We start from the raw sequence: 7,500 nt of genomic DNA, 5'->3' as shown, positions 1-7,500 counted from the left end.
GAGTGGTGTGTGTGTGCAGGGTGCTCGTGAGTTGTATATTTTGGGGAGGCTTGTGTATGGGGGCGGGGGGGTCCTCACACAAAGGAGTAGCCTAGGGCCACTGACCACCTTAATCCGCTACTGCCTATAGCTAATTAAAACTTGTAAGTCCCATCGCTGTGTGGGCATGATTCGCGCGTGCATGAGAACATTTCGCACTGTTATTTTGGAGACCCCCACAGAGCTCAGCTTATAACTCGAACCCTGTTAGTAAGAGTCTATTAAAATGGAAGCCACGTTTCTTAAACATGGCGAAGACACAGCTATACTAGAACGAGGAGTAAGGAATAAATGGCGCTGGGCATGGATAGAGGAGAGTAGTGAGGGGAAGCCTTATGGACGTGGTGCCTCAAACTGAGGGAGCCAGGTGCTTGTTTCTGTACGCTGTGCTCAAAGAAACTCGTCTACGGCAGTATAGTATATACTATAGTATATATATATATATACAGGATTCTTAATAGGACTGGTTGTTAAAATCCCTAAATATTCAGCACAACAATTGAGTGGAGTTGGAGATGTCCTCTTGGGTGGAGTGGAATTTGGCAATGATCACGTGGTGCCACCAGTACGACACATCTTCAGTTGTGGTCCCCGACCTCATTGGGTGTTTCGGCCAGTTATCACAAGACACCCTCTGCCGAGGTTGGCCCACCACAGGCTGATCAGGCCTGGGTGTGTGTCGCACGGTGGCACCACGTGGTCATTTGGGAGCCCATGTTGGGTCCCTACGTTTCAGCCACAGCCAGTGACTGCTCCGTTCTGCTGCAGTGGACAGTTCTCTGATTGCCTTCCGTTGGGCCTGTCCTCTGATCCCTACTGCCCTCAGGAGCCTTGTGGTGGAGCTGGCTACAAAGCCTCTGCAGCCCACCTCCACTGGCCACACCTTCACGTTCCAGCCCCGCCCCTCTGCTTCGACTGCTAAGTTGGCATACCGCAGCCTCTTCCGTTCGAATGCCTCATCGATGGCCTCCTCCCATGGGACCGTCAGTTCTACGATGAAGACACGTCGGCAGGACTTGGACCAGAGGACTAGGTCTGGGCGCAGGTTGGTCACTGCAATTTCGGGTGGGAAGGTGAGCCTCTGGCTGAGGTCTACCCGCATTTCCCAATCCCGGGCTGCGTTCAGTGGGCCTGAGTCTGGAGGTGATGGCTTGGTCCGCTGTTTCTCCCCTTCCCGGATGAAGGTTGTTTTCCGTGGAAAGGTAGTCTGGGCATTTAGAGGCATGGCGTTGGTGGTTACCCTCTTGTGCTCAAGTTCGGCAGCCAAGCACTTTAGCACTTGGTTGTGGCGCCAGGTGTATCTTCCTTGAGTTAGACTGGTCTTGCAACCCACCAAGATGTGTTTGAGGGTTGCTGGGGCTGCACACTGGAGACAGGCTGGGTCCTCTCCATACCAGAGATGTAGGTTGGTAGGAGAGGGCAGGACATCATATGTGGCTCTGATGATGAAACTTAGCCTATTAGACTCCATGCTCCACAGCTCGTTCCACGTGATTTTCCTCCTCTCCACGCTCTCCCACTTCATCCAGCGGCCTTGCTGGGCTTGGGAGACTGCCTTGGCGCACCTGGCTGCTTCCTCCTGGTGGCGCACCTCCTCAACCACCATCTTCCGCCGTTCGGTTGGAGTAGCCTTTTGCCATGTGGGTGTTGTTGTTTCTAAGCCAAGGCCCCCTCTGCCATGTTGGACATGCCCCACTATATCCCGGTGTCTGAGGGCGGTCTTTGCCACCGCAACTGCTGCAGATGGCTTCCATTTCCTCCCCGTTGCTAGGATTGGAGCAGCACCTCTGACGAATGGATCCCGGGATTCTGTGAGAGTCATTTCCAGCCTTGATTTGGCACATTTGTACTCCTCCACCAGGCTTGAGATTGGTAGGGAGAGGGCTCCGTTGCCATACAGGCCTATGCTGCTAAGGCCTCTCGGCAGTCCAAGCCACTTCCTCACTTGTGCATTCACCAGTCTCTCCAGCCGGTTGGCATGGGATAGTGTGACCTCGTAGATGGAAATTGGCCACATGAGCAGTCCAAACTGAAAGCACCACAGCTTCAGCTTCCCAGGGAGAGCAGTGTTGTTGATCTGCTTGAGGCCACTGATTGTATCCTGCTTGAGTTGTTCCACCTGCTTCGAGTCTTTGAGTTCTGCGCTATACCAGCGGCCAAGGCTTTTGATAGGCTTCTCCAGAACTGTTGGTATTGGCTCGTTGTTGACGTGGAACCTCTCATTGGCGAGCTTGCCTTTGACAATGGAGATACTGCGGGACTTACTGGGTTTAATCTCCATTCGTGCCCATTTGATGTTTCCCTGGAGTTTATCCAGCAGGCGTTTGGTGCATGCGTTTGTTGTTGTTATTGTCGTCATATCATCCATGTACGCCCTGATTGGAGGAAGACGCAGCCCGCTCTTCAACCGTTCCCCTCCAACAACCCATCGGGATGCTCGAATAATGAGCTCCATTGCCATGGTAAAAGCCAGTGGAGAGATGGTGCAGCCCGCCATTATGCCTATCTCGAGGTGCTGCCAAGCAGTTGTACTGGCTTGTGCTGTAACACAGAACTGGAGGTCCTGGAAGTAGGCTTTGACCAGCCTTGTGATGCCCTCTGGGACTTGGAAGAAGTTGAACGCTGTCCACAAAATCTCATGAGGCACTGACCCGAAGGCATTGGCAAGATCTAAGAAAACCACATGCAGGTCTTTCTTCTCCTTCTTGGCCGTTTGTATCTGGTGCCAGATGACATTTGTGTGTTCCAGGCATCCTGAGAATCCACTTATCCCTGCCTTCTGCACTGAGGTGTCGACAAAGTTGTTCTTCTGCAAGAATACTGAGAGCCTCTGGGCCACAACACTGAAGAAAATCTTTCCTTCCACATTCAGTAGACTGATCTGGCGGAACTGGTCGATGGTTGAGGAATTCTTCTCTTTGGGAATTAGGATCCCTCCTGCCCTTCGCCATGCCTTTGGTATGATTCCCTTTTCCCATGCCACTTTCATTAGCTTCCAGAGGTACTTCAAGACGCCTGGACTGTTCTTATATAGCCTGTATGGAACGCCGTTGGGCCCAGGGGCTGAGGCTGTTCTTGCCCGTTTTACTGTGCTCTCAACTTCGCTCCATGTAGGGGGCCTTGTTTCCATCTGGTGCTCAGGTGGTTGGATTGGTGGCATGTCATCCGGAATGCTGGCTGGCACATGCCTCTGGTTGTCAGAGTAGGTCTTCCTCAGGTGCTCCTCTAGTTCCCTTATGGGTACTTTGAGGGTCCCCGTTTTCTCCTTGACAAAGAGGTCTTTGACGAACTTGTAGGGATCTTTGTAGAAGGCAGTCCTCGTTCGCTCTTTCTTCTTGTGTTGCTTTCTCAAGCATTCTGCTCTTCGCAGTGTTGCAAGACGCTGCTTGATGTCGGCCTGTAGTGCCTCAAGTCCTTTCCTTTCCACTTCTGTGGCCTTCTTCCACTGTTTTCTCAGGCACCTTCTTTCTTTCACAAGTCTTTCAATCTCTTGTTGTCTCCTGGACTTGAGATGGGCTGATGGTTCCTTCTGTGTCCCATGGTTCTTACTTTTCACCCCAAATCTCTCTGCTCCATAGCTGTAGACGATCTCTCCAATCTTGTCCAGTTTTCTTTCCACGCCCCCTTTCAGACCTTCTAGAAGATGGACAAGGTCTGTGTCTGTGTTTTCCCACTCCTTTTTCTGGCAGGCTTTAGGCCACAAGATTTGAGGCTTTCGTCCATTCATCTTCCTCTCCACTGCTGTCTGTGGCTGGATAGGCTCTGGACTCATGTCCGTTGATGGATCTGTGCTTGGTTGAGCTTCGTCTGGGGTTCTGATACCCTGTGGACTGTGGTGAATATCCTGCCACTGGGCTTCACTCGACTGATTTGCCCTACCTCTGAGGAAGTAGTGGTCAATGCGAGGCACCTCGCTAAGCTCTCTTAGGCACTTTTTCCTGCCCTGGTGGATCTTGAGACCCTTCTCTGATGTTATCTTTTTCCAGCCACAGATGCAGCTTTGTAGCTTGTGTCCTGCCAGTGTTGTTACTCCGTCAACTACCGTGCTGATCATTTGATTCGTTGTCATTTCCGTTCCAGGGTCTGTTACCGTGTGATCCGCCGATGAGTCATCTTCCGCCCCCGCTCTCGCAGACTCTAGGGGTGTTTTTCCTTTAGAATTTTTCGTAGCCATAGTTGGGTGGAACCAAGTCACTGTGTAGTGAAAGGCTCCTGCCAACACGGGTAGCTAACCCATGCCAGCCCCGTTGGGGTCTGTTCCCTCCTGTCAGCTGTCTCTTCAGGCCGTCACCAGGTCTTTCCCAGGTTGTCAGCTGCCCTTTCGCAGCGGTCACTGGTTTTGACACCAGACATCAGGATTCTTAATAGGACTGGTTGTTAAAATCCCTAAATATTCAGCACAACAATTGAGTGGAGTTGGAGATGTCCTCTTGGGTGGAGTGGAATTTGGCAATGATCACGTGGTGCCACCAGTACGACACATCTTCAGTTGTGGTCCCCGACCTCATTGGGTGTTTCGGCCAGTTATCACAAGACACCCTCTGCCGAGGTTGGCCCACCACAGGCTGATCAGGCCTGGGTGTGTGTCGCACGGTGGCACCAGGTGGTCATTTGGGAGCCCATGTTGGGTCCCTACGTTTCAGCCACAGCCAGTGACTGCTCCGTTCTGCTGCAGTGGACAGTTCTCTGATTGCCTTCCGTTGGGCCTGTCCTCTGATCCCTACTGCCCTCAGGAGCCTTGTGGTGGAGCTGGCTACAAAGCCTCTGCAGCCCACCTCCACTGGCCACACCTTCACGTTCCAGCCCCGCCCCTCTGCTTCGACTGCTAAGTTGGCATACCGCAGCCTCTTCCGTTCGAATGCCTCATCGATGGCCTCCTCCCATGGGACCGTCAGTTCTACGATGAAGACACGCCGGCAGGACTTGGACCAGAGGACTAGGTCTGGGCGCAGGTTGGTCACTGCAATTTCGGGTGGGAAGGTGAGCCTCTGGCTGAGGTCTACCCGCATTTCCCAATCCCGGGCTGCGTTCAGTGGGCCTGAGTCTGGAGGTGATGGCTTGGTCCGCTGTTTCTCCCCTTCCCGGATGAAGGTTGTTTTCCGTGGAAAGGTAGTCTGGGCATTTAGAGGCATGGCGTTGGTGGTTACCCTCTTGTGCTCAAGTTCGGCAGCCAAGCACTTTAGCACTTGGTTGTGGCGCCAGGTGTATCTTCCTTGAGTTAGACTGGTCTTGCAACCCACCAAGATGTGTTTGAGGGTTGCTGGGGCTGCACACTGGAGACAGGCTGGGTCCTCTCCATACCAGAGATGTAGGTTGGTAGGAGAGGGCAGGACATCATATGTGGCTCTGATGATGAAACTTAGCCTATTAGACTCCATGCTCCACAGCTCGTTCCACGTGATTTTCCTCCTCTCCACGCTCTCCCACTTCATCCAGCGGCCTTGCTGGGCTTGGGAGACTGCCTTGGCGCACCTGGCTGCTTCCTCCTGGTGGCGCACCTCCTCAACCACCATCTTCCGCCGTTCGGTTGGAGTAGCCTTTTGCCATGTGGGTGTTGTTGTTTCTAAGCCAAGGCCCCCTCTGCCATGTTGGACATGCCCCACTATATCCCGGTGTCTGAGGGCGGTCTTTGCCACCGCAACTGCTGCAGATGGCTTCTATTTCCTCCCCGTTGCTAGGATTGGAGCAGCACCTCTGACGAATGGATCCCGGGATTCTGTGAGAGTCATTTCCAGCCTTGATTTGGCACATTTGTACTCCTCCACCAGGCTTGAGATTGGTAGGGAGAGGGCTCCGTTGCCATACAGGCCTATGCTGCTAAGGCCTCTCGGCAGTCCAAGCCACTTCCTCACTTGTGCATTCACCAGTCTCTCCAGCCGGTTGGCATGGGATAGTGTGACCTCGTAGATGGAAATTGGCCACATGAGACGGGGCAGCAGTCCAAACTGAAAGCACCACAGCTTCAGCTTCCCAGGGAGAGCAGTGTTGTTGATCTGCTTGAGGCCACTGATTGTATCCTGCTTGAGTTGTTCCACCTGCTTCGAGTCTTTGAGTTCTGCGCTATACCAGCGGCCAAGGCTTTTGATAGGCTTCTCCAGAACTGTTGGTATTGGCTCGTTGTTGACGTGGAACCTCTCATTGGCGAGCTTGCCTTTGACAATGGAGATACTGCGGGACTTACTGGGTTTAATCTCCATTCGTGCCCATTTGATGTTTCCCTGGAGTTTATCCAGCAGGCGTTTGGTGCATGCGTTTGTTGTTGTTATTGTCGTCATATCATCCATGTACGCCCTGATTGGAGGAAGACGCAGCCCGCTCTTCAACCGTTCCCCTCCAACAACCCATCGGGATGCTCGAATAATGAGCTCCATTGCCATGGTAAAAGCCAGTGGAGAGATGGTGCAGCCCGCCATTATGCCTATCTCGAGGTGCTGCCAAGCAGTTGTACTGGCTTGTGCTGTAACACAGAACTGGAGGTCCTGGAAGTAGGCTTTGACCAGCCTTGTGATGCCCTCTGGGACTTGGAAGAAGTTGAACGCTGTCCACAAAATCTCATGAGGCACTGACCCGAAGGCATTGGCAAGATCTAAGAAAACGACATGCAGGTCTTTCTTCTCCTTCTTGGCCGTTTGTATCTGGTGCCAGATGACATTTGTGTGTTCCAGGCATCCTTAGAATCCACTTATCCCTGCCTTCTGCACTGAGGTGTCGACAAAGTTGTTCTTCTGCAAGAATACTGAGAGCCTCTGGGCCACAACACTGAAGAAAATCTTTCCTTCCACATTCAGTAGACTGATCTGGCGGAACTGGTCGATGGTTGAGGAATTCTTCTCTTTGGGAATTAGGATCCCTCCTGCCCTTCGCCATGCCTTTGGTATGATTCCCTTTTCCCATGCCACTTTCATTAGCTTCCAGAGGTACTTCAAGACGCCTGGACTGTTCTTATATAGCCTGTATGGAACGCCGTTGGGCCCAGGGGCTGAGGCTGTTCTTGCCCGTTTTACTGTGCTCTCAACTTCGCTCCATGTAGGGGGCCTTGTTTCCATCTGGTGCTCAGGTGGTTGGATTGGTGGCATGTCATCCGGAATGCTGGCTGGCACATGCCTCTGGTTGTCAGAGTAGGTCTTCCTCAGGTGCTCCTCTAGTTCCCTTATGGGTACTTTGAGGGTCCCCGTTTTCTCCTTGACAAAGAGGTCTTTGACGAACTTGTAGGGATCTTTGTAGAAGGCAGTCCTCGTTCGCTCTTTCTTCTTGTGTTGCTTTCTCAAGCATTCTGCTCTTCGCAGTGTTGCAAGACGCTGCTTGATGTCGGCCTGTAGTGCCTCAAGTCCTTTCCTTTCCACTTCTGTGGCCTTCTTCCACTGTTTTCTCAGGCACCTTCTTTCTTTCACAAGTCTTTCAATCTCTTGTTGTCTCCTGGACTTGAGATGGGCTGATGGTTCCTTCTGTGTCCCATGGTTC

The sequence above is a fragment of the Nansenia antarctica genome, assembly GCF_963989245.1.
Source record: "Nansenia antarctica genome assembly, chromosome: 8".
NCBI classification, from domain to species: Eukaryota; Metazoa; Chordata; class Actinopteri; order Argentiniformes; family Microstomatidae; genus Nansenia; species Nansenia antarctica.
Note: the sequence above shows the minus strand (reverse complement) of the source record.